The sequence below is a fragment of the Medicago truncatula genome, chromosome 4, assembly GCF_003473485.1.
Source record: "Medicago truncatula cultivar Jemalong A17 chromosome 4, MtrunA17r5.0-ANR, whole genome shotgun sequence".
In the NCBI taxonomy this organism is placed as follows: Eukaryota; Viridiplantae; Streptophyta; class Magnoliopsida; order Fabales; family Fabaceae; genus Medicago; species Medicago truncatula.
In genome coordinates, this window is record NC_053045.1 from 24,305,066 (window position 1) to 24,311,065 (window position 6,000).

Genomic DNA, 6,000 nt, shown 5'->3' on the forward strand with positions numbered 1-6,000 from the left:
ATCTTCAAGGAATCTGAAGACAGCTGAAGGACGAAGGGCAGAAATGTTGGAAGAACTGGAAGAAAACTGGGATGAAGACTCAAGCCCCAAGAAGGCAAAAAGGACTATAACTTCAGAGCCTATAGTCATGCCCAGTTTTGAAATGACTGAAGAAATAAAGCAGTATGCTAAGGAATACTCTGCATCCAAGATAGCAGAGAAGAAAAGGTTGAAGGAAGTGTTTGAGAAAGAAAGGGATGAGCGTCTCAAGGCTGCAGGGTATGTGCCTACTCCTGACATTGCTGCTTTAGCATCTGAGTTAGAAACTGTTCAGTATGGAGCAACTCTGCTCTCTCAAGCCTTGAAGAATAAGCAAGCTTCAGGAGCAACTTCATCAGAACCTGTTTCAAAAGCTCCAGAAGCAGTTCATCCAGAAGCTCAATCTTCAGGTAATTCATCCAAACCTGACATCTATACTCAGATTCCATCTCTACCCTCTTCACCCTCTTCATCATCCACAGAATCAGATGACCAACCCCTTAGCCAACACATAGACAAACTTCTAAAAACCAAACCTACCAAACTAACAGAATATGGAACACTTGACTATGAGAGCACTCAAATAGAATTTTCCAAAAATAGGATTAAACTGTGTGAGAAATTCAATTTGCCTACTACTCATCCACTATATCCAGATATTCCAGAGCCTGTTAGTGTACAACAACCTGAACCCAACCAAGAACCTAACCAAACTCCACAAAGAGCCTCTGAAGTAGTTTCAGAAGCAACTACTTCAGAAATCCCCCAACAACAAGAATCCTCAACCATTCACAATTTAGAAAAACACTTAGGTGGTGAAATGCAACCTACACCTACAAAGGCCTCTAAGACAGTCCCTGGAAAGACTATGTTAGAAAACCAACAAACTGTTCCTGAGCAAACTGTTCCTGAACAAGATGCTTCTGAACAAGTTGCTCCTGACCTTCAAACAACTTCTGACCAAACAACAGAACCAGAACAACAACCAGAACCACCAATAATAGATTTAGCCTCTGACCAACCTTCCACATCTCATACAACTCAATCTGAACCTTCAACCATCCCTGACTATATCCTTGAATCTGAGTATATTGATGAACAGTTAATCAAGCTTAGTGATGAGATTCAGACACTGATTCTTCGCAGAACAGTTCCTGTACCTCCTATTCACTATCTTGATCAATGGATGGATCTGAAAAAGAGTTTTGATGACCTGCTGGATAAGCTTAGTTCAAAGTGTGTCTCATCTCACTCTGCCATGCTGCAAAAGATGTTGGATGATATGCATGAAGCAGCTAGAGTGAAAGAGCTGAATTACGTGCCTCTGCTGGACATCACTCCTTTCTATCCAGAAGAAGAGTACATCTCAAGGGCAACAAGAATTCATGCTGGGTACAAAAGAAGATTGAGGGAAAAAGATGAGCTACTCAAAAAGAAGGATGAGCAAATCAAGTATCTATTGGAACAGATGTACAAGCAAACCCAACCTTAGTTGCACATTTTTTTTTGCTTGTTTTAATTGTTGTTCTAAGTACTTTAGTTGCACTGCATGTGTATCTCAACTTTTCTATATATATATATTATCATTGTTTCTGGATCTTGTGCTTTTTCACCTTCAATATGTTTTACAAGCTTTAACTCTGATGATATTTACTGTTTTCAATGCTGCTTGCTCTGAAATACTATTTTTAAAGGTTATATGTTTATTCTTTTGTTTTGTTTTGCTCTGATACTCTTTCTTTTGTTTCTATTCTTTTTGTTGATGACAAAAGGGGGAGTAAATGTATAGTATTTTTAAGGCACTGAGCCCCACTACAACCACTTCTAAATTTCTTTTAAATACTTCTGATTTAATTTTTATGAGTATTTTATTGAAATTTAATTAATAAGAATAGAACTTAGGGGGAGCTTACAAACCTCACCTTAAGGATCTATTAGACTCAGGGGGAGCTTACAAACCTCTATTCCAGTGGTCAACTTATTAATTAGATCAACAACAATTGAACATTTTAAATACTATTGTTTGTCATCATCAAAAAGGGGGAGATTGTTGGAACAAAATGTGTTTCACAATGAACCTTATTAAGTTTTGATGATAACAAGGTATTAAAAATTGTCAATTGGTTATTACTAATAATTGTTCAAGTGTACAGGACCAAAGGCTACTCAAGTTATTTCAATAGGTCTTGGAAGAACAATGGAAAGAAAAAGAAATTCTGAGCATCTGAAGAAAACTGCTCCTGAAGCTGAAGTGATCCTGAAGAGATGACGTCATCAGAAGCAGAAGGTCATCAGAAGCAAAAGTTTTTATCAGAAGCAATATCTTCACCAGAAGCTACGTTTGATCCTTTAATCAAACTGAAGATTCAAAGTAGCTGATTCTCAATTCAGTCTTATCAAAGAAGAACGAAGAATTGAAAGGGAGGTATCAACGGATATATGGATAGCACTGAGCACTTGTCTCTCATTAATAGAGTTGACAAAGTACAAGTGTACAACCACTACCTCCACTACTCTGTTTTCTGTCTACGCTACAAGACAAAACAACAGCCATGCCTGCAGAATTTGTACACTCAAGATGGGAATGAATTTGAAGCTTATTCTTCAAAGGACTACACCCAAATCAGGCAAAGGATCACTGGTGGATAATCAAAGGATTTCAAACGACTCTTTAGACGTGCTGATTATCTCAACGTCTCTTTCACGCCTCTATATAAAGGAGTGAAGACTTGAAGATTGAAGATAGAGAAATACATAAGTTCAAAAGCGCCAAAACTCTGTCAATTTGATTCTACAAAGCACACTGAATTTCTGCACTGATTTGATACATCTTAGAAATTCAAAGTCTAGAGTCTTTTCTGCATTGTATTGTGAACACCACTGATTGTATATCAAGTGTTCAATTCAAACTCAATTCTCTGTATTTTTTGTTTGATTAGAAGTCTCTTGCCTGCGTGCTTGAGCATTAGAAGTCTCTTGCTTAGTGCTTGAGCATTGGAAGACTCTTGCGTGTGTGCTTGAGCATTTTTGTGAAGTCTCATACTTAGAAAGTATTGAGCAGTTGTAATCTTGTGATTATAGTGAAATCTCCTTGGAAGTGCAAGGGGGACTGGACTACTTCCGTGTTGTGGAAGGAACCAGGATAACTGCTTGTGTCTTTGTCTTTCTTTTCTCTGCTCTGTTCTTTTCCGCTGCAATCTGACTCTGATCATTTCATCAGAAGCAATCAAACTGCTTCTGAAGTTTTATCAGAAGAAGTATTTTTTAAGAGAAAAAGAAAACACAATTCAACCCCCCCCTTCTTGTGTTTTTCACCTTCATTATACAGGTTCCTTCCATAAACCGGAAGTAGTTAAGAGAATTCTTCAGTAGGTAAGAGAATTCCTCTCTTCTACATAGAATGGATCTTAGTGTCTATGAGAAAGTGGTTGCAACTTTATATTTGAAGAACTTGTTTGGCCTTAACGTGTTAAGTGGGAAGGAATTTATAGATAAAGGAATTTATAAATAATCTTTGGCTTAATTATATTTTTGTCCCCCGATTTTTATCATTTTATGAAATTGATCCCCCTATTTTAAAATTTGACAGTTTTGGTCCCTCTATCTAATAATTTGTCTAAAATACAGTGATATAACATGTTTTAATTGAAGTTTTTAAATGAATTTTCTTACGATTTCATCAATGTTGAAATTTTATCATCTTGAGATCATATAGAACGACATTCCAAACCTATCATATCACCTTTTTTAGTAAAAAAATATGATGGAGGAACCAAAACTGTCGAACTTTTAAATAAGCAGACCAATATCACAAAAAGATGAAACCTATCATATCTCCTAGCCGTCCTTTCTTATTTTATTTTTCAACCAAAACAGTAGCTTGCAAAGAGCATCAAAATATATTAAATTGGAGAGGACAAGCATCAAAACCTCCTTAAACGTTAAAAACTTAAAATTAGGAATTCCTAATTTGTTCTTAACAAAGATATATGTCCTTCTTATTGCTTCCATTTGTTCGTCTTTGTATTTTTATGGGTTAATTATGTTTTAGGTCCCTATAAATAGGCGCGTTTCCAACATTAGTCCCTACTTAAATTTATTGAATTTTTGGTCCCCAACGTTTTTTTCTGTTAGCGAAATAGGTCCTCGCTGTTAATTGTTGCTGATTGAGCAAACGGTAAAGCACACGTTGATGCCACATCTGACTTTTTTTGTTGGGTTAAATATTTTTTTAGTCCGTATAAAATTGAGGTATTTTATGTTTAGTCCTTACTTAATTTTAAGTTTAGTCCTTACTTAAACTTCAAATGATATTTATGTTTTATTATTTTTGTTCATTATTTTTATCGAAAATAATTATAAAAATAAAATAAAAAATTCTTTTAAAGAACGATTAAGCTTTATTTGTATCCCACCGTCTTCTTTCTCTAACATTCATTATTATAGATTCTTCAATAATGGCAAGTCACCATTAAATGTACAAAACAAAACACGACCGGTCATTTAAATAAACAAAGGTCTAAACAAAACAAAACAAAACAAAACATTACCAATGACATATTTTGTCAAAAGTAATTTTATTTTACTTTAATTTTCTTTCTTTTCACATTGAATGTATTAATGCAAATAAAAATGTCTAGCACTAATTGCAAGAGAAAGCATGCCCCTGAAGATAAAGCAATTTCAAGAGAATTGAAGCTACTTTCTGAACATGATAAAGCTATTTATCATGACCTCAACCTCTACAGCAGAAAAGGAATTGGTTCATATTTGTTTGGCAATGGTTGGTTTCAGTGTTTCATAACTTTATCACACTTTTCAACCGTGAAAAAAAGCACAAAGATGACTAGTTCAGTTGTTGAACATCAAGACCATTGTTGCATCGAATAAACAAGAAAGGACGGATAATGCTAGATAGTGTGAAACAATGGTTCCTAAAATTAAGTGAATCTGTTGGCAAGATTTTGTTCATTCGATTTTACATAAGATTTTTTGTATGCAGCGGTTAGTCAAAGAATAATATGTAAAATCAAATGGATAAAATATTGCCGACACATTTACTTAATTTCATAAACATTGTTTGCACTATCTTGCATCATCTATCATTTTCCCTCAAAAGAAAAAAAACATCATCTATCCAATGCTTTTGGCTTAAATATGTCATTGTCCCGACACTTTTACCATATTTTAGAATTAGTTCTTGCAATTTATTTTTGTTTGACATTAGTCTATTTTTGTTTGACCATTGAATGTACAAAATAAAACACCACCAGTCATTTAAATAAACACTGTCTTCTTTCTCTATCATTCATTATTATAGATTTTTCAATAATTGCAAGTCACCATTGAATGTACAAAACAAAACACCACCAGTCATTTAAATAAACAAATGTCTAAACAATTTTTTGTCAAAACAATTGCCAATGACATATTTAAACTTTTGTTTATTTAGATGACTTTCATTTGTTTTTGTTTAATGCTTCTATTTGTTCATGTCTCAATCTTTTGCATTTATTTTTCTTTAATATGTAGGGTACTGATATTTGATACAAATGTCCAAGTCTCCAATTTTATTTTATTTTAATTCTGCAAGTTCAAAAACCAAATGAACTGAACTTAAATTGAAAATTAAGTTTGTTAAATAAATGAGCCAAACTTGAGTTGTGTATAGTTCAACTCGGTTGATTCATAACTGACTCGATAATATATATATTAGGTTAGTAAAATTAATAAAGTACAATCTTAAATTGTAAAAGATAAAATATATAATTTACTACAAGCTTCCTCCGGTATTTATGTACTTATTTTCGGAGAAGTACTTATCACTAGTTTAACTCAATAATTATAATAAAAGAGAGAAAGAAGAAAGAAAGAAAGAAAGAAGGAAAAAAAACTAATAACATGGAGTAGTTGTGTAGGCTTTTAACCAAGTAAAACAAAATTAGTCCCAAATCGGTTACTATAAACACATTAGAGAGGCTC